This window comes from Tursiops truncatus, chromosome 5 (genome assembly GCF_011762595.2).
Source record: "Tursiops truncatus isolate mTurTru1 chromosome 5, mTurTru1.mat.Y, whole genome shotgun sequence".
Classification (NCBI taxonomy): Eukaryota; Metazoa; Chordata; class Mammalia; order Artiodactyla; family Delphinidae; genus Tursiops; species Tursiops truncatus.
The window spans coordinates 46,966,676-46,994,650 of record NC_047038.1 but is presented as its reverse complement, the minus strand read 5'-3'; the positions used below and the strand labels follow the sequence as shown (position 1 = coordinate 46,994,650).

Here is a 27,975-nt window from a genome sequence, read left to right as displayed (position 1 = left end):
CCTGGGGTCCTATGGGTGACCCTCCATAAGGCCTCTGCACTGGCTGGCTTCTTTGTTCACCCTCAGGTATCTATACAGTAACCTCCCTCTACACCTTAAAGTGTCTGTCCTTATCTCACCTTCTAAGTAGGGGTATCCAGCCACTCTATTTGAAATTGAAAACAACCATTCCAATCCTCCTTATCCTTTCTTTCTTTCCATAGAACTTAAGTTCTAATATATTATACAACTTACTTATTAATTATGTATTGTTTATTTTCTATCTTCTCTGGCCAGAAAGTATGTTCTATGAGTTTGGGCATTTTTTTGTTCTTCTGTTCATTATTATACCCTAAGCACCCAGAAGAGAAGCAGCACTGGAAATTTTTCAGTAAATATTTAATGAACAAGACACAGATACTCCCTCGGCTTAAGAGAGATAACAGATGAATGAATAACTATGAGACACAACTGAATGTGTCAAGGGATTTTGGGTTTTGTGGTTATTCTTTCCTCCCATTCTCTCAGGATTGGAGGACTATGAAAGAAAGAAAGTAGCAAGAAAGGGACAAACTTAGATTAAGAGAGAGAGGATAAAGAAGAAAAGTTTTTGGAGGAGACAAGATTGGAGGGTATTCAGAAAACAGGTATAATTATAATGAGCTTAGATTCATTTGACAATGTGTTAGCAATCACTGGGGCCCTAGAAGGATACATAAACAGGATCCTAGAAAGATATTGGGGCCCTAGAAAGACACATAACGATGATATACATTGTGGTAAGAACCAGAATGGTATTTCTGAATCTCAATTAGGTATTTTTACACTGACTGCTAAGTTTTCCAATGACTGAGGACCCTTCAGGATAAAAACCCAAGACCCTGGCGGCGCATACAAGCCATTTTAGGATAGTGCCCTGGTCTGTCATTAGACTAGTGGTGCAGATCACGTCACTGACTTCAAAACAATCTGTGCTCCAGCCACACCTAATCCCTTACGGTACCGAAAAAGGATGATGACATTTCATGCCTCTTTAATTATGTACTTGTTGTGGCTCCTTCTTAGAATGTCCTTTGCCCCAGAGTCCATATGAAAAATGCATATAAATTCACTTGCTAAGACTCTTTTAAACAACCTTTTCTCTGAAGATTCCTTCAAACAGTCCAAGGATAATTAGGAACATCCATCCCCCTTTTCCTCCTGAAATCCTTGTTTGTGTGCCTGTCTCGATATTAAATTTTAAATTCTGAGCCACTAGAAAGCAGGGAGTGTGTTCAATTATTATTTACAGCCCTGGTACTAAGATTCTTTCTAGCATACAATGGCTTTTAACAAATATTTCTTGAATAAGTAAGCAAGTAGACTTCTGAGAAAAAAATCCTTAACTGCCTTTTCAGAAAACACCTTCCCCCACCAAAATAAAAAAAAAAGTAAATCAGGTTCAGTTGCATTATCATGTTAAAGAGTTGGTTATTATTTTTTTCAGTATTATAAACATTTGCAATCCATATGGAATATATAATGTATGTCACTTTGTCAAAATATTCAATTAACCACAACAGTCCATTTATTGATCAAGGGAACAAAAGATTATTGGTTATTTGTTTTCATAGAAAGGGATTATATAAATAACAGAGGACCCCCTCCCCGATGTCTTCTAATAATACATTCTTTTTTTTTTTTTCTGGAAAATGTTCAGACAGTGGGCTCATGAGCCCAATCTTCCTGAACATATGTAGCCATTATCCCAAAATAAGCTTCACTGTGTGTGTCAGGAAATAATGTGAATTTGCCTTGATGCAGGGCTCCTTGCCCAATTCTATTATTTACCACAAGACTCCACAGGAGTGAGATATGTAAATCACATTAACATATACCCTCCATATTTCTGACTAAATGTGATGCTGGGACTATCTTGCCCCAAAGCTGCCATCAAAGGATCATGTTCTGAATCTTTTAGGGACAGATTGCAGCACCACCTTAATTCGCTCTGATAATATGCAAGTAATTTTTGCCATCAGAAAGGGAGTCACTGGGACCAACAATGTATTGATGGGAGTAAAATGGACCATTGTAGGCTGGATAGCACCTGCCCCTCTTGAGCAATAGATACTTAAAAATACTTTCATCCTCTGTAAGTTTAACAGAAAGGAAGAAAAATTCTTAGAAGCAACCCTGTCAAGCTGTGACAATGTGAATGAGAAAATTTTTTTAATTTATAAGAGACAAAAGACGAATCATTTAAATACAAATAATCCTTACTTGTGAGTGATATCCTTGAAAAATTACCTAATTATTTATCCAAAATGAGTAACCCTTTTCAAACGAGTGGCATTTGGAAGGTTTTCTTGTATTTCCCTTGGATTAACAACTATTTATTAAGCAAGCTTTCAAGAAATTACTCTGAACTTAAAGTTTTTGATCCACTGAAAAACCTGGCATATTAAGTGGCATCATTTTTTTCTTTTAAAATATAATTGACTGGTACCTTTACAGTTTTTAGTTCTTTTTAACCTAGGAGAAGCAAAGAGGAAAAGATCAAAGTTTGATCAGTTGAGAAAAGAATATGGAAGCCACTTGTTGCCTGAGGAGATCAGCCTCTTTGCTTCTTATCCACTCATGTATAGATTAGCCTAAAAATACTTGTACAGCAGTCCAATTCTGACTTGTTTAGGTGAGGTATCATTATCATCTTTTAACATTAAGCTCTAGAGAAATAACTGAAATTAATGTCAAGTTGTCTTAAGTTTCAGTCCTGACTCCACAACTACCCAGTTGATCTAGTGGCTATTACTTAAAAGCTTTGCTAGCTAACCTGCCCTTTGTTTAAAAGTGATAATAATACCTATACATCCTATTGTAGCAGCTTATTGAAAGAACTGTAATAAAACACTTCGAAACTCTTATGAGAGAATTAGGGAAGCAATTAGACCCCTGAAAAAAATTGTGCATAATTCTAAACTGCTTTACCAGGAGCCAACCACAAACAAATATTTATAAAGCACTAAATTTTTTAAGAAGAAAATAACGTGGAAGCCCTATATGATAGCAACATCTCTGATGGTGTGGATGTTGATCAAATAACTGCAGTAATCTGTGGGGAGGGGCAGCAAGTAGTTGAAAGGTTAATGAGATGCAGGTAGCCCTTTTCCAACTCTGTGAAAACTGTTCTTCAACTGTGCTTATAACTGCTACAGATAAGTCCACATCTTCACATTTTAAAGGAGAAATGAATTTCAGCTCGTTGGCAGAGGGAACTGCGGGCTAAAGAGACAATAAAAAAAACTGCATTATGCTGGTGAACGTGCCTGAGCTAAGTGCAAACTTCGACATGCCTAAATGTCACCATGGGATGAGATGTTATACACTATCACCCTATGCACTTGCATTATAACTGGATGGACCTCTGACATGATAATCTCCATCGTAGATATATCACAAAGGACATGCTGTTAGCTAACCTCAGTCTTCTATCTCTTTCTCCATCTGTCAGTTATTAGGGGCATGACGTCTACGTAGCAGAACAGTTCTGGCCCTATCTTGAAGGATGAGCAGAGAAAGTAAGCAAACCCTACATTAAGTAAGGCCTTTGCATTTTCTGTTCACCCTCACTCAAACGTTCTTTCCCCTGACAGTCACACTTTCTCTTCTCAAATATTACTTCTTGAGAAGGTGATTGCCTGCCTAGAAAAGCATCGATCCGTCTAAAACAGCATCTCCAATGAGTCTGTCTTCTTCCCTGTTTTTTTTTCTTAATAGCACATACCAAACCCTGACATTGTTTTATATTTGTTTACTTTTTACTGTCTGACCCCTCTACATAACAGCAAGAAATTTTCTGCTTGGGACATCCTGTATCTAATGTGCCCAGAGCTTCAGTCCTTAGCGCATACTAGGGGATGAATCAATACTGGGATTAATTAATGAATGCCAAAATCTAATCATAGGCAACACAGTTTCTCAAGATTACAAACACAATCTAGCATATCAGTTACAGCATGACCACCTACAATGGATCAGTAACTGTAGGGGTGTTAAGTTGACAAGTAGGATTTGACACTAAAAGTGAAATAAGTCAACAGGGAAAAGAGGAAGCTGATAGCTCCCTGGACTGCAAGAGGTGGAAGGAGGTACAGCACATCTGGGAGAACATGGGAGAACACAATATACAAAGATGAAGCACAATAGCCTTATCAACATCCATTTATTAACTGTATGGTTGTGGAGAAGTTACTTAACTATTCGGAGCCTCAGATTCCTAATCTATGAAATGGGGGGAAATGATATAGTTTCTTTTCCAGATTGGATAGACAACTGGATCGAAAATTACATAACTAAATTATACAGTATCTAGCATCATGGCTGGTATGTTGTGAGCCCTCCATAAATGATAGTTATTACTAATTTTGTTACCATACTACTACTACTACTACCAAGTAGTCCTGAGACAATAACATTTTTTGATTTTCCCATCTGCTGATTTATCTCAGTCTACAGGTCCAAATCAATTTTGCCTTGAGACTAGAAGTTTTTAAGCAGTTTCGAGGTCCCTCTCTGGTATACTTAGCCACAAATAATCTGTACTCTTCTTCTAACCTGAAATTTGGTGAGCCAACGCTGATTCTTGGACTCCTGAATTTTGTTTTAACTCGCAGTTTTTCTTCCTTGTGCTCCAACTTGAGAACATTTTGGCGGGATGGGGCACAGCAAATGCACTAATATGTCAACTCATATTTATTTCTTTACTCACTCTGTTTCAAAAGAAAATCTCAATAACCACTACAATATCCTTTTATACACGACATCAAAAAGGTAATCCATGATATAGTATTGTCACATTTCACACATTCATTAAACAATAAACCATGTCATTTTATCTTTATACTGATTCAACTTCTGCTATTAAAATAAAGAGTATGGGCACTGTCTATGCACGCTGGTGATACTTTCTGTCCTCTTCCCTCAGCTCCATTCTCCTAATTTGTGCACTATGGGTCTGACTCTTGAGAAGAATCACTCAAGCTCCCAAATCATTTCTTTTCCTGTTTGGTCCATCCAATGGGAGGTACTGCTAGGTCTTGGCTGTGTCTTTGCCTAGGTTCCATCCTGACAGTAGTGCTGCCTCTCCTACAGCACTGACTCTCCCTGGGTTTTGGTAACACTGTTCTCTCTCAGTCCTTTGAGCCGAGCCCTCTAGTCCTTTGGCTTTTGGCTGTTGCTAGTCCCTAAGTATGTCACTGTTCCCTGCTGTTTCTTATCGCTGCCCAATTAAACATTTCAATCTTCCATCTCATGACTGTTGGGAACTTGATTAATATAATGTCATTATACATATTATACAGAACATATATTTCAAACATAATTAAGGTAGGATCACTTATTCATATATTCAACCTGGTACATAATAGATATACAATAAATGCTTTGATTATTTCATAGTCCCTCATTTTGATTTCTTTGACTCCAGACTCCTAAAAATGTTCTTAAAGCATTCTAACATCTCTAATTGCTAAAAATAGAACACAGTGTATATGTAATTTGATTAGGTATGATTGGTTAATTGTCACCAAATTCAATGGTACTTTTCCAGTGTTTACCCTCCCTAACTCTGTTTTCTGGAACACACTGTTCCTGGATCCTCTCTTTTTTCCTTCTTGCTATGGATTTCCCTGTTTTTTTTTTATTCTCCAAATATAGGTAGTCCCTGAAAACATGCCTTAAGCTTGTTCTCATTAGTCATTGAACTGGAACTTTCATGCAAGTTAATGGCTTGATAGTAATATTTCCTCTATATGAATATACCTACTGGGGGTGTACCTTCAGCCTTGGCCTCTCTCTGCATTTTCAGCACAACTCTTTTTTGTTTGTTTCAGAACCACTCTTAGATATCCAGAAATGAATGCTAAAGCATTTTTAATGGCTTCAGATTAAAAACTGAACTTAACATTTCCCATCCTAAATATGCTTCTCTTATTTCCATTAATGGAAACTGAATCTTCCTGGATACTGAGAATCAAACCTCATGGTCATCACCAGTGACTGAACTCTCTCTCCCTTTCCCCACCCAAAATTAGCAGCCACCTCCATGGGCCTTTATCCATTTCACTTTCTGGTTCCATTCCTTCTTCTCTATTTTCACTGCCACTGGCCTAAACTAGGACTCTCACCTGAACTATTATAATAACCTAAAATGGTTCTCCCAGATTTTACCTCTTTGATCCATTTCACACATTACTACCAGGTATATCTTCCTAAATAACTAACTAAACATGTTACTTTCCCAGTTAAAAACTTTCAGTGTTTCCCATTTGCCATATAATAATGCATAAATCCTTTAACTTGATATTCAAGGAATTTCATTAAATTATCTCAACAAAATAGTCCATTCTTAATACCAGTGATTTTGTTTTATGATTCTAAGTTAATATACACTAGTCAAGTCAAAATAGTCAACATAAACCAGTACTTCATACACATTCATTCTTCTCCTAACTCTATGCTTTTGTTCCATCTTTAACTTCTGCTTGAAGCCCTACCCACCCCATCCCCCCATCTTCACATGTCTAAATTCTATCCATCTTAAGGGGGCCACCTCAAAAGCCAGCTTCTTTATAAATTCTTCCCTTTACCCACAATTCTTTTCAAGTCCTATGTTCCTGTATTTAAACCTCTCTAGATAAACTTTTAGCTGTCTACATAGAAATACAGAAAACTTCTAGATTCTATGTGGCCTTTCCGAAGGCTGGACACCATTTTAATGGATTTCATCTGCACCTTTCAAAACATATACGAAATGAAATCAAAATTATATTTTGTAATCATCTACCAAAATGGTTAAATTTCCTACATTTGCATATATAGTGGACCCTTGAACAACACATTGGTCAGGGGCCCTGATTCTTTACACAGTTGAAAATCCAAGTATAACTTACAGCTGGCCCACTGTATCCATGGTTCCTCCATATCAGAAGATTCAACCAACCAACCATGGATCATGTAGTACTATAGTATTTGCTATTGAAAAAAATGTGCATATAAATGAACCCATGTACTTTTTTTTTTCCTGTATGAGCTGTTTTAGAACACCTATGTCTTTTGCAGACTTTTTGGTAAATGTAAACCTACCAATCCAGACTCTCCCATTTCTGTCAACACCTGGAGAGAAAGGAATCCCAGGACCCTGTGAGATTAGTCTCTTGTGTGCTCATTCTAACTGGTCATATTAATTCTACTAGGATCAGAAACAGAGAAGTCTCCTAGGCCCTTTGATACTGGCTCTTTCTTTCTTCCTTGTTTGCCGTAGTGATTAATCTGAAGAGAATGGAGGCTGTTATTGTCTGGATATTGCGGGAACAAGAGAACATAAACCACTTTTTTTTTTTTTTCATAAACCACTTTTGATATTTCGTGGCTTAATTCCTTCTTCTCACCCTTCTATCTCAAAAGGTACTTTGGAAGGGCAGCAATAAAGAATAAAATAAAACTAAATTTAAAATTGTTTAGGAGAGATATCTGACCTTAACTTAGTTGTTCCTGTTCTAATTGGCACAAGCTCTGAGTTAAGAGAAAGTACATAATCCTTCCCTAGGCACTAAATCACTTCCGCTTTATCCACCAAATGTCATCTTCCTTGAATTCACTGAAAATCCTTGAGGAAAAGGTCTATGTCGAATTCATCTTTGTGGTCCTGTTCACTCTTCTTCTTTGTATGAGTTGTATCCAGTGAATGAGACTGCCTGGGTTTGAATCCTGAAAAATGTAGTAAGTCAATTAAATCTCTAGGAGCCTCAGTTTCCTCATGTGTAAAATTCGGATAATAAAACCTCACAGGGTGGTTGGGAAGATTAAATGAACTAATATATGTGATGTATTGGCATAAAGTCTAGCACACTGAAGCAACACTTTTTTAAACAAAGTAGTAAGTGTCTTTTAGGAAATGAATAAAAAAATTCAGAATCCTCTGATGGAACCATTAGTTATACAAATTGAATGTTAAGTTAGCAATTTTCAGCTGAGATATATGCTATGGTTTTTCTCCTGTCAGCTCCTGATCTTTCTTGCAAAACTATTTTAAAATAATCACTTTTGCCAAGATATTTTTCCTGATTCTCTTTGTCTCAAAATGAGCTTCACTTCGGTGACTGCGTGTGTCAGTTGCACTGTAATGGGTAAGTTTTTGAGGGAAGGGGGTCATGTTTTACTCCATTTTCTCTCTCATGCTTAGAACATGTCTGGTACTGGTAAGCTTTTGATAAACTGAAGATTATATTAAAATGGCTGACTGCTTTTGCTTGTGATTATGTACTTATAAATGTAACTAGATACCAGATGTGAATATACCATCAATGGTTATCCAGGGTTGCTGTATGATAGTGATGCACTAGGTACAACCATTCTCATCGGCAACATCCTAAGTCTAATATAGAGGCGCCCATGTCATACTAGTTGAATACCAAGTTGCTTTTTCTTTTTATTTGAAAATATCCAATAGATACTCTGATTCTGAGAATTCAGAACATCTATTTTTTTGTATACAAATTTCCTAATCATTGCTGATTCTATTGTATTTTATATAAAAGCTAAGCATTTTTTGCTTCTTGTATTATCAAACAAGAATTAAAAAAAATTAAAAACCTAACAAATTTCTCACACAATCTTTTTAAGGTACCAATATTTTGATAGCACTATAAAATAAAATAAATGGAATATAATTGGGGACAGGTAAAATCAGGAAGAGGACTGGCAGTTTCTTAAGATTAATTTCAATAACCATTATAAAATTTTGCACAAAATACATCTTTTTTTTTTTTTTTTTGCGGTACTCAGGCCTCTCACTGTTGTGGCCTCTCCTGTCGCGGAGCACAGGCTCCGGACGCGCAGGCTCAGCGGCCATGGCTCACGGGCCCAGCCGCTCCGCGGCATGTGGGATCTTCCCAGACTGGGGTACGAACCCGTGTCCCCTGCCTCAGCAGGCGGACTCTCAACCACTGCGCCACCAGGGAAGGGAAGCCCTGCACAAAATACATCTTTAATTGAACTTGGCAACTCTGGGTACAGGAGAGCTTCTCAACGTGTGTTTGTATGTACACATACAGACACACACACAAATGATATTACCTCTATTCTAACTCTGGAATATTTGTGAATTTAAAAAAAAAAGCGTCAGTAGAAGTGACATAAACAAACTTTAGAATTCAGGTAAAGTCTGGATGAGGTTAAATAAAAAAGTTTTATAGATGGTTTTACATAAAGATAATATAGGGCATGCACACTCAATGGGGGTAATGTCACCCACAAGGGGGCAATAATTGAGTTTGGGGGGCTGAAGAAGTCTTGGATACTACAAAGCTTTGTGCCTCTCCTAAGCTCAATGCAAATGCAATGAAATATTTTACCTTAGTATGTAATTTCTCTAGCAAGGTAGAATTATATTTAATATAATTTTTCTCCCTGGTCAGAGGTGATAATGAAAAACTATAGATGTGTAGAAAACGTTATCATTATAACACCTAAGCATAAGGAGTTTTGCCTATTTTCCAGTGAAATGAAATAAACTGCTTTTAATCTTAAAGCACTTTAGCAACAGTCTTTGACTATAAACAATTAACTCACTAATTACAAATAATGCTTGCCAAATCATTAAAAGACAGAAGAAAAACAAGTATTAAATGTTCCTTCCAGTCTTAAATGTTGTAAATAACAGCACTAAAGCTACATTTACTCATTTTTTAAATAAATTTTTTCAAAAGTGTTGTTTATTTACTTATAGGAATTTACTCAACCTAGCTATTGATATTATATGACCAAAATCATTTATACTGAGTTATGAGGTTTCATTTTATAACCAAACTAAATTAGTTTCCTGGAAAATAAATAAGCAGTTAAAGGAAAAGGTATCATTCCCAATTAGTTAGATTTCTGCTGGTCCATGTTTAATGTCATAATACAATAAAATAATCTGGCAAATGTTGCTGTTTAGGAACTAGCTTCATTATGAAAGTCAGGAAAAAGCTGTAGCTCTGCATGTCCTTAGCATATACTTGATAATTAAAGCCATATGCCTCCATCAGTCTGGAAGGAATATGAATAAAGGGGGAGAAACAAAGAAACTAGCTTAGGAACCTGTTTGAAATGGATGAATGTACAACTATGTCAAAAACTGTGCTGCACTTCTCTAAGTTTAAATTTAAATTTCCTGGAAATGATTATCATCTTAACTACTGATAAAATGTTTGTTAAGACAAACATCATCAATATTGTGTGTTTTAACCTGAGCGACTAAGAGCCAACATCATTTAATGAACATTCCTTCATCCCATAGAACATTGAACTATGTGATTCAGGGATAATATAAAAAAGGGAAAGAAGATACAGTCTGAGAAACAATTAGCAAATTTTCTAAGTGGAGAGCCAGAACTCATTCTTGTACTTTAAAAAGGGCTTCAGAACACTTTCAACATGTCATACAAATAAGGGCAAATTAACAGAGTAAAAACTGAGTAGATAATCCCAAGGAGACATGGAAAAAGAGTCACTTGGAGTTCATTAAGTAAATCTTACCAAAAGAGGTTATACCTAAGCCAGGTTTTGAAAGACAAGACAAGTGGAACGGTTGAAAAGCAAACAGAAAAAAAAAAAAAAAAGAAAAAAAGAAAAGCAAAGAAAAAGAGAGAACAAAAGTTTACGAATGTAAATAAGCAAGATGGGCAGCTATGCTTTCTGGGGGAGAGAAATCCATAGTGGGATTGGTACAATTAAGAAAATTAGGGCCTATGAGAGGACTCAAGAGAGTCAAATGCCCTTCAACACATCAGTTTGATAAAATTAGCCAAACTGAGTCATTGTGCATTTTGGGGTAGAGAGAGAAATGTTTTGATGGGAAGAAAAACAACAAAACAAGAAACATTAGCATCTTAGAAAAGTTTTGTGATGATCAAAATGATTCTAAAATATATTTAGACATATATCCAATAACTTTACTTGCAGACTGAATCATCCTTAACATGGAATTATCCTTACAACTGTAAATGTCAGAATATGCAGTTTATTTTTTTATGCTATTTATACGCCAGCTACTTCCAAAACAGATTTTTGAAGGGCACAGAGTAAAATCATAAAGGAACATTAAAATAGTAAATGAGGGTGAGCAAGAATATAGCAGGAACACTTAACTAAGAAAAGCTACAGCCATTAAACACAAAACTGAGCACTAAATTCCTGGTAGCCAAAGCAAAAGCTAAATAAGATGAATTCTCTCATTCCTTTATTTATTTCATCATGAAGCAAATATTTATTGATAACATAACATGTATAAAATTATGGTCAAATATTTTAAAGAAACCCAGTTCATCAGCAGCTAATTTTTTTCTAGTTTTTAATTCAAAAAGGAATTTTTTGTTTTGACAATTAAATGAGAGATACCAATTAGAATAAGGAAGGAATGGTGTTCCCTTTTGTCAAAATTACAAAAACTGCAAATGTTCTACTTAGGTCTATTTCTTAAAACAAACGCTGATGAAACTGAGGGCAAAATACCTGTAAATATTATGTAAAGGCAAGGCTTTAAACAATGCCGATATACTCCATTTTAGTAATCTGATATAGGAATTAGGAAGAATGAATGGTGCCCTTTCTAGCAAAATTACAACAGTAAATGTTCTTCTACCTAGGGGTAATAACAAACCCTGATCAAGCTGTGGACAAAATATTTGGTTATATATACATAAAGGCAAATAATGTAGGTAAGCTCTGTTTTGGCAATTTGACGTACTAATTTGGAAGAATGACTGGTGTAGCAGATACTTTTCAGGATATTTGCTGAGCCAAAATTGATGTTTCCTTCTCTTTTTTCTTCTTTTCCTTCCCCTTCTTCTCCTTTTTTTTAATGTCTCACCTTACCCCTACCTTCTCCAACATATAGGGGTGGGTTTGGACTTCATGACCGTGTGCCATTGGCCACAGTTAATTGGATCAGAGTTGGAAAGCAGACTAAAGATGTCTTGTAAGATTCTTTTTTACCACAACATTGTTCTGAAATACTTTTACAGAGTTTAAGCCATTCCTCTAAACAGAAGGGAGATAAACCAGAGAGCAGTTAAAAGCCATCTTCTACTACTGCTTCTCTTTGGATTTGGTGAAAGATAAGGTGGAGGAAGAGGGGAAGAAAGGGAAGAAAGGGGCAGAGGAGTGAGGGGAAGTAGGAGGGAAAAAGAGCTTAGGAAGAGGAGAAGGAAAGGAGGAGAGAGAGAGGAGGAAGAAACACTAGAGAGAGAGAGACAGACACAGAGACAGAGGTGGGCTGCCTGCTTTCCTTCCAATGGGTTTTCATTACTTGATTCTATTTTCAGAGCTTATTGAGGACTTTTTTTTTTTTTTGCCCTTTTTATGTCTTTCACTATTTTAAAGGAGCTTTTAAAAAGAATATCTTCATAATCACTGCCTCTGCTTTAACACCACTGGAAGAAGAGCAGGGAATGCCTGATCAGGGTAAGCAGCATTTCACCAACACAGTATTCTAGTTCATCCAAATTGCTGCGATCCACTGGGAACATGAAGATGGCAAAACCAGCACTGTCATGCCTAGATGGTGTCCTGGTCTTCTACTCCAGGGGTCTCAAATGCCACATGGTTTGGCCTCAGATTGCTTTGCTTGTGCCGTGATGACTGGCCAACCTTAGATATTTTTAGCAATCTCTATTTTGCTACCCTTGTGCTTCTGACTTGCTTTCCGTTTTTTTCTCACTACTGCTCACATCTTATTATTTCTTCCCCTCTCTTTCAAAATTTAGTTATCATTAACCCAAAGTTGTCCAAAGTGCCTAAGGGTCATGGTATGAACTTACAAATTAAATATATTGTTTAAGGTATATAGTAAACGATTCAGTAGATACAAATTGAATACACGCTATATACAATATAATGTACAAAACACATGGGAAGAATTAAAGAGGAAACATCAACAACACACTGTTTATGGTAATTCTTCAAGTGACACAATAACTGAATTTAGCTTATAGCAGTTTCTGTCTACCTGCTTTTCCTAGGACAATTTTGACTCTGCCCAACCAGGTATTTTTTCTAGAACCGGCAGGGTTCTAGAGCTAACGGAATTGGAATATTCCTTTTCCATGGAATATTAAGGGCAAGTTCCAGTTTGGCTAACTCTAGTATCTACATATATACTGGATTATTTCCCTCTTCTGCTTCTGTTGCAGAAAAATTCAGAATAAAAACTAAGACTTAGATGTATCTCTGTTGCGTATTTGCCATAATGTACAAAAAATGTTTTTAATCTTGTTTATTCAGTGTATACAGCTAAAGCTCTTACTCTATGTTAATTTTAAACATGAATGTGTGTACATATAAACATTTATTCTGAAAATTGTTTCTAATCCTTTAAATGTTAATGTCTTCATTCAAAGACAGAATCCATTCTCTTCTCCATCTACGCTACTCTCTTCAACTACATTTGACTGAAAAGGTTAGGTTACTCTTGCCTGGAAAGCAAGACATCAGAGTCTTGATATGAGTAAATACTCTAGAAATCCAAGGTCACAATATATTTTTCAGCTGAAATCTTCTACAGAGAAAATTAAATTATTAGTATCTTTGCCTGTGTGAGAGATTCCCGCTCTGATCTCCAGAGTCTTTCACGTGGAGAGTACTACTCTCAAACACAAAGATATTTAGTCCTTTTATCTGCAAAATGGAGATAATAAAAGTACTTATATCACAGAATTTTTATGAGGATCTAGTGACATGTTTCTATGAAAGTACTCTTCAAGCTCTGAAGCATATTTTAAATGGTACTTATTTACCTAATGCAGTGATGTAGAAGATCTGTCTAACACAGTGTTCCTAAGAGAAGTGGTTAGAAGGTGACATCATACTGATGAGGGGTAATAAAGTGCTCAGAGTGTTCAATAACATTAGTGTGTGTAGTCCTGAAAGTTCATCATCAAAGACTATAAGGAAGCCCCAAGCTAAACACTATGGGGAATTAAAATGGGTCTTGGGCATTGACTTTATTTTCCTAGAGCTTATTTTCGGGCATAAGGCATGAAATACAATGATTAAAGAGAATAATGCATGATCACTCTTAAAGAAATAGCATCACTACTGAAATAAACACCTCAAGATTTCATTTCAGAGGAGTTTCATGGAAGTGAGACATAAACCTAGACTGTGAGGAAATGGTTGGCTTAAACAAACAGAAAAAAATGTGATGAACAATATGAAAGGCACAGAGGGCCCTGTAATCATAAAGGGCTAAGCTGTGAAGGAGAGGTTTGCGGGGAGAAGAAAGCAGAAAACATAAAGCTGGAATCTGATTGGCCTGTACAGAGGAGGATGCTCCTGGGTACTTCATGCTTTGTGACTCCTCCCTCATGATTCCAACCCAGCAAATGGACAAGTGTTAAACAGTATTTTTCGTGGATTCTCTCAGAAAAGTATCTCATCTCTTGCAGCCTAATTGGGCCCTAGAGTGAGGAAAAAATCTCTATGTGTTAAGGTCTCTTGGCCACTGGATCAGAAGCCAGTCATTGAGAGCCAATACCTTGAATGACTTCTGAAGGCATTTGGATTTTGTGGCTTCTCATTTTCTACAAAGGCTAGAAATGGTATGGCCAGGGAGGAATTTCCTGCTACTAGCAGAGGTAAGAGGTAGTAAAAGCCAGGCACAGAGAAGGCAAGGGATGTGGCAGGTCTGAAGGACAGAGATGGAGGAAAAATCAGTAGAATTCTGGCAAGTGATTGGTTATCAAATGTCTCAGTGATTTGTAGCCTGGGCATCTAAGGAGAATTGGGGGATCATTAACAGAAAGAGGAAAAACACAAGGAGAGGCTAGTTTAGAGGAAAGGTGATAAGTTGGGTTTTTAGCTGGCTGATTGGAGTTGCCTGGGAGTGTCTAGCCAGCAGTCAGAGATAATAAAAGGCCTATGAGATATAGGCTGAAGTGGAATATACAGATCTATACATCATGTACAGAATGTAATATCTAACATAAGGCCTACATGTTAGTGGAAGGGTGGGGAGTGATAAGAAGCTCAAACAGAAGGAGAAAATGCTTTCATTAGCTTTCAAAAACAGGGATGAGGAAAAGGGAGCAGGGAGAGAGAAGAAAGGTAAGTGATTAAAGAGACCATCAGATTTAGTGATAAGAACACACAACAAGTGAATTTTCAGAACACAGTCTCAGACAGGAAGCAGGGAGGAGAGTGAGTGTGTGTTGAGTGAATGGAAGACAAGTATATCAAGGGAATCTTGAGGGCAAAAGAGAGAAAACAGCAAAAAGGAGAAAAAAGATGGAGACTATGCAAAGATTGGAGGAGCAACTGACAGAAGATGGAGGGTAAGATGCAGTCACTGATCTCAAATGTTATAGAAACTCTTTGTGTTCTGAAACAGGAGGGGAGGAGAAAGGTCGAGAGGAAAACAGAAGAAAGTTTGAGGAAAACAGAAGAAATGTTTCAGGAAATTAAGTCAGATGCTCACCAAAGTAGAAAGTAAGACCATTGCTGAGGGGTAAGAAGTCAAGGCTTAAGTGGAAAATCATTAGGGTTCATCTGGCTCAGAAGGGTAGGAATGAACTAGAACAGGAAGAACAGGCAGAAGAGACAGAGTCATAACAAGCGTAAGGAACAGGTGAGTGAGCACGAGGAATCGGGCAGGGTGGATGCTGCAGTCCAAACTGGGCCAACTCCCTACTTCCTAAGCTTTACATTTACACTGCTGGCAGATCAGAATGATAACTGCTTATAAAATTGCCTTGAAATATCAATAGTTTGTATTTTAAATTAAAATAATGTGTATATGTGCAACTGACTTTTTGATATGTGTACTTGACAATGACACTATATGGTAAATAGATTATTATCCATAATAATGGTAATAGTATTAATAATAACAAAGTAGTACGCTCAAAGTACATAGCTTAGACTAATTTTCAGCCAAATTCTAAGAGCTCAGTGCCATTATTACCCCCATTTTACATCTAAAGAGCCCAGAGCTTAGAAAAGTTGACTTGATTTAGATTATACGGAGAGTAAATGGCAGGCCAGAGATGCAAACCCAGGGCCAGATGATCCCACTGTGATATCAAGGACCCTCATTTCTGCTCACTGAGAGAATAGATACATCTTGCAATTGAGAATTGATGTGTACTATGCGAACTCAGGAGGGAGCTGAGTGAAGGTGCTGGAGCTGGGGATGCAGCAGTTGGTGTGAAACAGTCATAATATACAGGATAAATACATAAACAGGCCAACTTATATATTCTTCTCTATGTTTATCTGTACATTTTTCCTAATACCAGCCTGACTCACAATAGACTTAAGAGAAACTGTGTGTGTCCACAAAACAGATCAATAAGCCGACCGCTGTATATGGTAACTACCTCCCTTGAAACCAGACATCCGGTGTGAAAGGGTCCTTTGATCACTGGTGGGGATCGCAACAGCCCTGAGGACTCTCACAGCCCTGGACGATCTGCTGGATCGTCATGCCTGAGCCTTGCTGAGAGACAAGAAACATCTTTATCAATCAGAGGAAGTCATTCCAAACCAGGGCTCTTTAAAGAGATTTGCAGAAAATTATTTCAGATTTTGTTGTTGTTGTTGTTTGTTTGCTTTTGTTTTTTTTTTTTAGTGCCTGGCCCAAAGCCAGTACAGCACCGACTCCTCAGTCTCTAAAATCAGAAAAGAGAGTCATGAGAAAATGATGGCTTACGTGCAATTCCATTTGCAAACCCATTTTATTCATCCCTTCAACAATTTTTAGTGAGTGGCTAATACTTGCAAAGCCCTGGGCTAGACAGTGTGATGCTGGCTGTCATGGAATTTCAGACTGCAATTAGCTAAAAATCACACACAAAAAATTAATTATTAATTAAATTTAAAATAAATATAAAAAGCACACAAATAAATGTAACTCCAAACTTAGTTACGTAAATCAGTGGCGTTATTACTCTTAAATAGCATTTTTTTTCCAAAGTAAAAATCAAAAGGATACATCCCTCCTTTTCTAGATGTAATACCTCTCTCCTGCTTCCCATTTCAAGTTAGATCTAATAATGATTGTTAAAAGAAAAGACCTGAAAAAAACGTGCGATTTTATAGTCTAAGAATCACATCTCATTTTACCACCTGTCTTTGACAGCCTTCATAGTTTTAAATAACAATTGCAAGTACAGTTATATTTCTGCACTGGTACAATGGACTGTGTAACAAATTTGAAAACACAGGAACTACTTAAGAGAAATATTTAGATTGTGTCTAATTTAAATAGATAGTCCATTGGGCAAGGACTGTGTCTAATTCTATATTAGGTTCAGCACATTGCAAAATGTTGGCACTCAATAAACGTAAAATAATAACAGTCTTTTCCCCTTTAAAGTATATAATTACATCTACCCCCTACCGTGCACCGAGCTCACTGACAGATCTTTTGTTTATTAAATCCACAGCCCTGAAGGCATACAGTACTGCAGCTTCAATACGAATTGCAGTAAAGTCCTCTTTCCTTTAGGTAAAACTTTAAATATCTACAAATCCCTGAAGAACATCTTAATTTAGCCGTCCACCAACTATTTTACTTAACCAAGTGCAGGAAACCTTTTCAAAGTCCCCAAAGTGGAATCCAAACACTAAGTGGAAATGTGTTCTCAAAGTTAGTTTGGAAATATGTCATGGAATAAAATTACTTTTAGCTAATTTGCCATTTCTCTCTCCTAAAGAAACATGTCAAGCTGCTGAGCCAAGCTCTAAGCTTTATGCAGGAAACATTCAATAGGTTCCCATGCTTGTGTTCAAAGTGTGCTATTATCCAAGTAGCCTGAACTGAGGAGAAAAAAAAAAAAATGACTCATGTACAGCTTTATTCGAGACATTTGCACTACAATGAACTAAGCAAAGCAACAGGTCAAGTTAAAAAATATTGCAAAAAGCAACAGCGGCCGAAGCCCCTTCAAGGGGAATTTTGGACTGGAAAGCCCTTTTGCTTCATTTCATCATTATTTTCTTCTAGTTTCCCGTGTTTGTATTTGAATGCTTGCACTTGAACATTAGTTTCACAATCACCTATTCTACATTTGGTATTGATGAAGTTCAACATATGCTCAGCAATTCACTGCTACTAAAATAAGAAATGCAAATTCAGCTAAGTGCGCTCCAAGTCTAATGTTAAGCTGGGCCCGGGTTCCTTTGTAGTTTTTGTAGAGTATTATCATTAGTAGAGAAGGGTTAATGGCAAAGGCGAATGATTGTTTAAAAATTCACATTACCAAAGTGGATTACATTGCATCTACTGAGGGGATCAACAATGTAAGCCTACACTAAGCCATTATTGCAGAAACAAAGCTTTCATTTTAAGCCTTTGGAAACAAGCATAAAATGGACAAAAGAAAAAATTCTTCTGATGTAAGAACAAGGCAAGCACTACATGCTTTTCATCCTTACTCACTTTTAGAGCCATGATGAATGTGCAAAAAAGTGGACCATCTCCCCAAAGAACACATCATTAAATTATAACATATCGGCATTTCAGAAAATGCTTCTTCTCTATAGTTAGAAATCCAACAGAAATCCTTTATGTAAACGTCTTTTTCCTTTTGTTGAGAATCAGTCACAACATGGAGAAGTACATTTTTTAGGACTGTCTCACCATTTGTTCTTTTATCTTCTAATGAGAAGGAAAAGAATGATTCTGAAAAATACATTCCCACAGCCAGTGTCATGGTTTACTCTTTGCAGTAGTAATTCATTACAAACAATATTGGTATGTGGTAACTGAATGCTAAAGCACCAGTTACTAACAGGAACAGGGGTCTGGTTGGAGGCTACGTGTACTTGATAAGTATTATTTTCCACAACAAATTCAGAAGTGCATTACTGATATCACCTTACAGATGTAGAAACTGAGGCTCAGAGTGTAATAATGCTACCCAAAAATATTCACAAGAATTAAAAATGCATGGATACCAATAGGTAAAAAATATGCATAGTAGTTCTAGTAGATTTACTAGAATATATAACAAGATACACATGTAAACATAAAAATAATATATCTTATTGTTATATTAAATAAATATTTTATGTTATGTAATAATATATATGTGTATATTTTGTTAAAGATATATTATATATATTTGATTATATATTAAATAATATATTAAAGATAAACACATGAAAACATGACTATAATAAAAGTCAATGTTTTCACAACGAGAATCCTAGGAATAAAAGTATCCACTAGAACACTTTTTTCTGCTTAGAATTCTGGGCTTAAAGAATGGAAGTTTTATTAGATGGAAGTTTTTTTAGTAGGTAAGTGTAACTGAGCCTAGTTAAACTAGAATGTTTAGTCCAGCAAGTATAATGCCCATGGTAGCCATTTTTATAGTATGTCTAAACTGTCCTCTATAGCTTACTGTTTTTTTATACATAAGAAACATCATGCATAAACATATTTAAAAAAACACCTTCAGGGCTTCCCTGGTGGCGCAGTGGTTGAGAGTCCGCCTGCCGATGCAGGGGACACGGGTTCGTGCCCCGGTCTGGGAAGATCCCACATGCCGCAGAGCGGCTAGGCCCGTGAGCCATGGCCGCTGAGCCTGCGCGTCCGGAGCCTGTGCTCCGCAACGGGAGAGGCCACAACAGTGAGAGGCCCGCGGACCGCAAAAAAAAAAAACAACAAAAAAAAACAACAAAAAAAACCACCTTCATTGGTCCTTCTGTAAAATCACACCCTTGCTTCACCTCCTTACACTAAGTATATATTTAAGGGTTAGGAACGGAGGGGTTTTGATTTGGGGGTAAAAGTTGATAATAAGTATGTAATAAAACCATAATCTATGCTGAAAAGATAAAAATCAAGTGACATGGAATTGATGACATGTTTATAACCTGCAGAACGGTAAACTCCTTATAGGCAAAAGACCCATGAATAAATCGTTGTTTCCCCCATAAGGCTTAACAAGCAATAAACCTTGGAATAACTGAGTGAATGAATGCATAAAGTTCATTATGCCTTGCCCAGCTCACATTTTTGGAGACTGGGAGGAAGCTAGAGGGAGGTGACTTTATTATGGGCTCTGTTACTATCTACGCTTGGTTCATTCCCACTACCAAAAAAACAGAAGTCCACGCTAAGCAGGAAGGTCATTTCAAGACAAAAGTACCTTCTATGCAAGAGCTCTCAAACGTATTTTTATGTATAAATGTATCATAAATAATAAGTAAATATTGTATATACATATGGAGAGAGAGAAAGAGGGAGACACACATACATATAGGTAGGTGTTAAAAGTCCTCAGTACATTTTACTTAATGAATTATTGAAATATTTACTAAACACCTACTATAATGCAAAGCATTGCAGTAGATTCTGTAACTAACCTCCACACTGATAAGGGATATACCAATTAAACCCTAAATAGACCATTTCTAATAGCTTGAAATTCTAATTTTTCTATTTTGTTTCTTTATTACAACATTATACATGATAATTGTAACAAGTCAAACAATCAGAGAGAAGAAAGTCAAGTGCTGTGACTTTCCATCTCCCATCAACAACCCTCACAGAGGTAAGTTTCATATACATTCTTCCCTATCTTTCTCTATGTTCACAAAACATCTTCAAATTTGAAATAACCATGTATATAGAAGTATTAAAACAAAAATGTGATCATAAGTTCATTACAAGCCTCTTGCTTTTCTCACTTAATAATATATCATAGACACCCACCGAGGTCAATGCTGATAGCTCCTATTCATCGTTTTGAATATCTACATAATGCTGCATACTTTGGGTTCACCACACTTCATTGAACTACTCCATTATTAATGAAAATTCATGATTTTTTCCAGATTTTTGTTCTCACAAACATTGATGAATAGTTTTGAAGACATATTTCAAATATTAGTATATTAGTGTTGAAATGTCCCTTTATTGAGAGACTTGATTTTTTTCTTAGCTTTTTGTTTTTACACATAGTAATGTAGTACAGTGTTGAAAACAGTTTTACATATTTGTACCTTTACTTCTCCAAGACAGATTACTAAAAGTGAAACAGCTGAATCAGGGGTAACAGCTGAATCAGGGGTAAATGATCACATTCGTTTTTATTTTATTAGGTAATACAGATCGCTTTCCAAAAAAAAAAATTACAATTCACATCCCTTTGTAGAAATTTGCTTGTTTTCCCCATACCTTCACATACCAACACTGGATAATATCAATATTTCTCCCTTTTGCCACTTTTGTGAACAAAATACCAGATATGCTTTTATTTGCATTTCCCATGTTACTGGGGAGTTTGAGCAGCTTTCCATGAATTTATTAGCCATCTGCATTTCTTCTTTTGTGAATTACCTACTAATATCATTTACTCACTTTCCCATATATCCTTTGTCTTTTCGAATCAATTCATAAGACCTCTTCTCACATGAGAAATTTTCTTCTCTCCATTATTTCATGGAAATATGAATATAGTGAGAACCAAGAAAACACATAGCCCAAATCGCTGGACTGGTTTAAAATAAACATTAGTGACACTGAAAGAAAGTTTGCAATATTCACTTTCTAAATTATTACGCTGCACAAGGACTGGGGCCTTTGTTTTGTTAAATCACGTATCTCAAGAATCTAGAACAGAGCCTGGCAAAAAGTAGAAACTCATATACATATCTACATATACATGTATTTAATATACAATTTTTAAAATAAATGTGCATGTACATGTACTAACCTCTAAAACTGTAAAATATTTGTGGGAAGGAAGGTTGTTTGTACTTTGTCATTATGTAGTGTTTCTAATCCTTAGCACATCTTAACATTCATTTAATCCTCAGAGGCACATATTGTTACTTCTGTATTAAGGATGAAAGACTGAGAAAGTTGTCCAAGATAACACAGCCGATAAATAGAGAGCTGGAATATAAATCCAGGCTTTTCTGACGTGGGAGGTGGATATTTTCCACTATGTCATCCTGCCCATCAGAATGTAATCTGACCTGGGGTTGGCAGAAATATGCTTATCATCTAATTTTCAGCTTTAACTGCCCCAGGACTGAGAAACAACCTAACTAAGATCTACAAACCAAGAACAACATTCTACTTGCAGTCATAATACATAAAATATTTATTTTTGTGACACTAAAAATAGCTGTAAAAACATGGACTCTAAGATACTTAAGCAGTGATGTGGATAAGCTTAAAAAGAAAAAAATAGGAGGCAGAAAGCAATAAGAAGGCTACTTTCTACAAAAAGCCAAATATTGTGCCAAGAAACTACAGGAGAATGTGATTAAAGCAGTGCGGTTTACAAACAGTATCTTACAAGTAGGTCTAGAAGCACCTATACCAATCATAGAACTGAAGAAGCTCTTAATTATGTCAAATTCTAACACAATCACACAGAGATTGTCAAAGACATATGTTTAACAATAAAAGCATAAAAGTATTTCAGGCTACAAAATAAATTTATAATAACTTGAAATAAGAAAGATGTGAACTTTATTAACCAAGTTTGTGTGTGTGTTTGCACATGAGCATGAGTATGTAAATTAAATCTCATTTCTTTGAAGGAACAACTGTAGAGATATATATATATAGAGAGAGAGAGAGAGAGAGAGAGAGAGAGAGAGAGAGAGGGAGAGAGAGATACATATATATAAAGCTCCAAGCTGTTAAATGACAATTGAGTAACCTGTACTGAATAACATATGATTATCATTGACTGGACTATTTTCTGTAACTCCAGAATGTTCTTTTTCATGCAGTGGCATCATTACATTTTTTTCTTCTTTTATTTTTTTAAATGCTATTTCTCATAATGATTGCCAGGGATTATCAGTAATTGGTTACCACAAGTTCACCTAGCAGATATGATTTAAAAAAATTCCTCAGGCAAAAATGTTGGCTTTTTTTTTTTACATTCAGACTCAGCACAGTCTGTTTTTACTGTAAGTGAGATGAAAACAAATCTCTCAGCTAAGAATTTGATAAAGGCGAGCAAACACACAAACAATAAACTATTAGCTAAAATACCAATGATTACCATGTTTGGGGTCTGACAGATACAATCACTGCTAGAATGTAATATGCCATGGAATCACTTGGCTAATAGTATTGAATGAAAACCCTCCTACCGAAAAGCCACACAGTTTGCTATGGCAATCCAAAACCTTTGGTATTATTATTCTTTGTTAGGGTTAGAGTTCTCTCCTTTTCTGTCAATTTTCTATGTGAAAGAACATTCTTAGAAAACAAGAAAGCTTATATTAAAGGTTAACATTGACCCAATACATTTTATTTTATTTTATTTTTGCGGTACGCGGGCCTCTCACTGCCGCGGCCCCTCCCGTTGCGGAGCACAGGCTCCGGACGTGCAGGCTCAGGGGCCATGGCTCACGGGCCTAGCCGCTCCGCGGCACGTGGGATCCTCCCGGACCGGGGCACGAACCCGTGTCCCCTGCATCGGCAGGCGGACTCTCAACCACTGCGCCACCAGGGAAGTCCCGACCCAATACATTTTTAATAGCTAAATAATAACAACCCCTCTACTGAAAATTAAACATCAAAAATTATAGCCAATTTATAATCAATTTCAGAGTCCCATGAAAATTATGAGAATGACAGTTAATTATTAAAACAAAAAAAAACTTTGTAAATTTGTCATTTGAAGAGAGATGAAAATATTAATTATAAGTTCTACTCTAAATAATATTTTGGAATTTTTTTCCTTCAATATGTATTTTAATTTTATCTAAAACTATAGCATATAATTTCTATAACATTCTATAAATCTAATCACTCATAAAAATGTTTGGAGAATGTTAATTTAAAATGAAAATCTAAAACAATTTGTATTTCTCTGAGATATACACATTTCTATTTTTCAAAAGATATAACATATATCCACAAAATTTATATAACTTTCAATGTAAATTTATGAAGTCTATAGGAGACAAGGAAAAGGCAATTGACCTTTTGTTCGATGCGGTACTCATAATATGATTTAATCATGAAAAGAAATGCTTACCTGGTACTATAAAATAAACAATTCCTTATAAATTCATTCCAATGTTTTACCACAATGACAGTTATTTAATTTTCATGAAATAGTATCAATCCAATAAGCCACCAAAATGACTTAGATCTTAGTTAGTTCTTAGTTACTAGAACTGTAACATTCTTTCCTAGGAGATGTTTCTAGGAGTTTTAAGAATGTTTTTTATACAAGTTCTTTGTGTCTTTCTCTGTATTCTTAAAAGATCTTCACAACAACAAAGACATTTATTTGACAGACTTCAAGAATTTAAATGGAGCCAAAGATGCCATGTCTAAAATCCAATCATGATAGGAAACATCAAACTTTGCTCCCGTGGACCTTAGTTTTCTTTTTGCTGCTGAAGTCCTGTTGCCTCAGAGAAGAGAAGGTCCCAGTCTTGCCTCTGGTCCAGCCACCCCAGAACGGCCCCCCCTCCTCTCCCATCCCCCTCCAACCTTCTGACCCTGCTGCCCACATAGCAAACTGTGTGTGGTGAGGGCAGAAGGGAAAGGCGTGAGGATGGCAAGAAACAAAAGCCCCTAGGACGCTCCGACAGAGATGAAATAATAAAATTCTTAGTATTCTGCTAAAGAATAAATTTGCCATCCCACCATCCTATCTGTATGACAGTTTTCAATTATAATTATTAAACTCTTCTTGGTTCACATTAAAATGCCTAAATAAGTGAGTAACCTAAATTTTCCATACTGTAACTTAAAACCAGATATTTAACACAGTTAGTGGAAACCCAATATCTGATCCTATAAGAAAGAGTTTCATTTTCTTTAAAATAACACGCTGAAAAACTGTTCTGAAAATACAAACTTCTCGTGTTGCACACCTATACTGTCATGGTTATAAAATGAGACTAAATTCTTTAGCTAATCTTATTCGTGAAATATTTCACGTGCTTTTAGAAAATACCACATTGCGGTTAAACACCATTATTCCATTATGCCTGAAAATAACCAGTGGCTTACAGCAGTAAACAATTCAAATTGCATTCCTTGTACTGGAAAGCTAAAATGCTTACAGAAATAGAACTGATATTAAAAGCCCTAAGAAACTCAATATGTTTTCATCTGAATACTAATTCATTGAATAACTTACTGGATACACATTTATAGTGGCTTAACAAAGTGTATTTCAAATAAGATTACATTAATTTTGCAAGCAATCAAGCCTAAATATTCTGTATAATTTACTAAATATTCCACAAAAAATAGTCCATTTCAATTATAATAGTAAAACACAACAAAGAAAACCTTCCAGTCAAACTAGTACTGTTCACTGCCAGTAACAGCATGTAATATAAGTTGGAGAAAAATTTAGTAAAAATGTTTTAATTTTATAAATTGGTTTCCATATTAACTTATATTTAAAATACAATCAGAATGCCCATCTACAATGCACCAAGTCCTACCTCATTTTTATTTTATAACACTGCCATCTTAATACAATATAAAGATATTCAAAATTATTTCATCACATTTTAAAAAAGTTAATGTTATATTTACCTGAAAACATAAACATCTGAGGGATATCTTGTTATAACAACATGGTATTAAAACGGAATGTAGAGTTTAAACTTAAAAAATGTTTTCTAATTTCCCAATTTTCCTATACATTATTTTTTTAATTAAAATTATTTTAGTATAAAATATTGAGTTCAGTTCATAGGGATTTATGGACTACCTTTCCTGTGATAGGTTCTTGAGAATACAGATAATAATAAACACATTCCCTTCTTTTGAGGATTTATAAATGAAAGCTATTTGAAATTAAGTTAGAGAAGGGGTCCCAGTAGCATTAAAGAGATTTCAGTATAATTACATGGGGAGACTTAGGTTTGGGACAGAGTACCCTGCAGTAATTGGGGCAAGTTCATTGATGGGAAGAAGCAGGTCTCCAGCCAGCAAGACCATTTTAGACTAATGTAATAATCTAGGGTAATAGTAAACAGGATAGGAAAGGAAGAGAAAGATTCAAGAAATACTTAGGAGTCAAAATCGTCAGGGATTAAGGTTTACGGGATGTGAGATGAGAGGAACATCTGAGTCTGACACCAGGTTTGTGTCCTAGGTGACTCAGGGAAGGATGGTGCTGGGGACTGCAAAAGAAAACAGAGGGAACGGAACACATTCTTGACTGGGGTGAAGGAGGAGGAGATCAGCACAGAGAGAGAAAGAGACATTTTTGTGCTGGGTAAGTCTGAGTTACTAGTTTTTCACCCAAGTTTATATGGGCAGCAAATATTTTCTTGTGTGAATCTGAAGTTCTGGGATGAAGATCTAGATCTTAGGGATGTTAGTGGTGGTATAGTTTAAAACTGGAAATTGGTGAGCTTGTCCAGGAAACATGTATAGAATAAGAACAAAAAAAGAATGGGAAAGATATTTGAGGAAATGTTCATGCGTGAAGAGAGAGGATGGTGCCAAATTCTGTCCAATGTAGCAGATGAAGATTAAGACTGGATCACTGGATTTGGGAAGAGGAGATTCAGAGGATTAACAATTTTAGTAAAAGGAGCTTTAGAGGTGTGGCAAAGGGTAGAGGTTATCACAGTGGATTGAGGAATTAATGACAAATTAGGTAGCAAATAGATAACTATACCAAGATGTCTAGCTGTTTAGAGGAAAGCGATAGAATTTTAACAAGTAGAGAAACACTGAACAAGAGGAGATTTATTTGTTGCTTCCTTTTTTTGCTAAGGACATCAGAATCTTGACCATATTTAAAGGCAGAGGAAAAGAGCTAACAGAAAGCAATAAGCTAAAAATATAGGAGAAATGGAAATGACTGGTGAAAAGTAAACCAGAGGGGATCAAGAAAAAAATTAAAAGATTAATTAATAGACAAAAAGAGGGTTCAGTGCCTTATTCAAAGACTGAAAGTAGGGATGTGAATGGGTCAAGAAGTTTCTAGCCCAGGGAATTCAACTTGACGTCCTTCATACTTTGCTTGCTGTTCTTACTGAAAAACTTTTCATTGTTGTTTCTGAAATACTTGAAAGTAACTTTATTGTAAATAGAATACTTACTCTTTTAACTTAAAAATACCTAGAATAGGACTTCTGGCAAACATAATTTCCATTAAAAGTAGAGCACTAGGGCTTCCCTGGTGGCACAGTGGTTGGGAGTCCGCCTGCCGATGCAGGGGACGCGGGTTTGTGCCCCGGTCTGGGAGGATCCCGCGTGCCGCGGAGCGGCTGGGCCCGTGAGCCATGGCCTCTGGGCCTGCGCGTCCGGAGCCTGTGCTCTGCAACGGGAGAGGCCGCAGCAGTGAGAGGCCGGCGTACCGGAAAAAAAAAAAAAAAAAAAAGTACAGCACTATTGTTAACTGCCCATACTTGAAAATCAAGGAAACTGGTTTATAAACCAGAAGACGCATATAACTTATAATTCTGAATTAATAATGATGTTAGGAGCCTAAAATGTCATAGGAATGGCACAAAATTAGACTTATTCTCAAAACTCCCCAAAATAAGACTCAAGGACGAATGACAAAATCATTTTTATTTCATGCTAGTAAATGCAAGAAAATGGAAAGCATGCCCTCATAGCATCAGGATTTCTCTATATTACATAAATACATGTTTGTATTTATGTACTTATGTATGCGTGCCTTTATGTATATAATTAGAATCCTGAATCTACTTCATACAATATATAAAAATACATAGTCTTAGAAACTGTGCTTTATCAACATTTTTATAAGTATACCCATATGCAGAGAAGTGAAGCCTATAGACAAGCTTGTGTTTACTAAATACCACTACTGTCTATTAGGTGCTGTATCCGTTCTCTAATCTGCACCACTAGTCCTTGAGGGAGTTAATATCCCCATTTTACAGAGGCAATGACCAAAGCTCAAAGAAGTCAGGTCAATATCACATAGCTAAAAAGTGTCAGAGCTGGGACTACAAGCTTCTTCTATTTGACTTCAA

General features: G+C 36.1%; 1 protein-coding gene and 1 long non-coding RNA gene across 5 annotated transcripts in view; one reads left to right on the top strand and one right to left on the bottom strand.

Moving 5' to 3' along the window:
• Positions 1 to 27,975, bottom strand: part of SLIT2 (slit guidance ligand 2) — a 383,800-nt gene that overhangs the window by 300,476 nt on the left and 55,349 nt on the right. The gene's annotated exons all lie outside the window — the stretch shown is intronic.
• LOC141278764 (uncharacterized) overlaps positions 1 to 27,975 on the top strand; it is an 84,085-nt gene that overhangs the window by 35,031 nt on the left and 21,079 nt on the right. The window contains exon 2 of the long non-coding RNA XR_012331951.1: positions 26,112 to 26,234. This is a non-coding gene — a long non-coding RNA (uncharacterized lncRNA). The remainder of the gene's footprint in view (positions 1 to 26,111; positions 26,235 to 27,975) is intronic.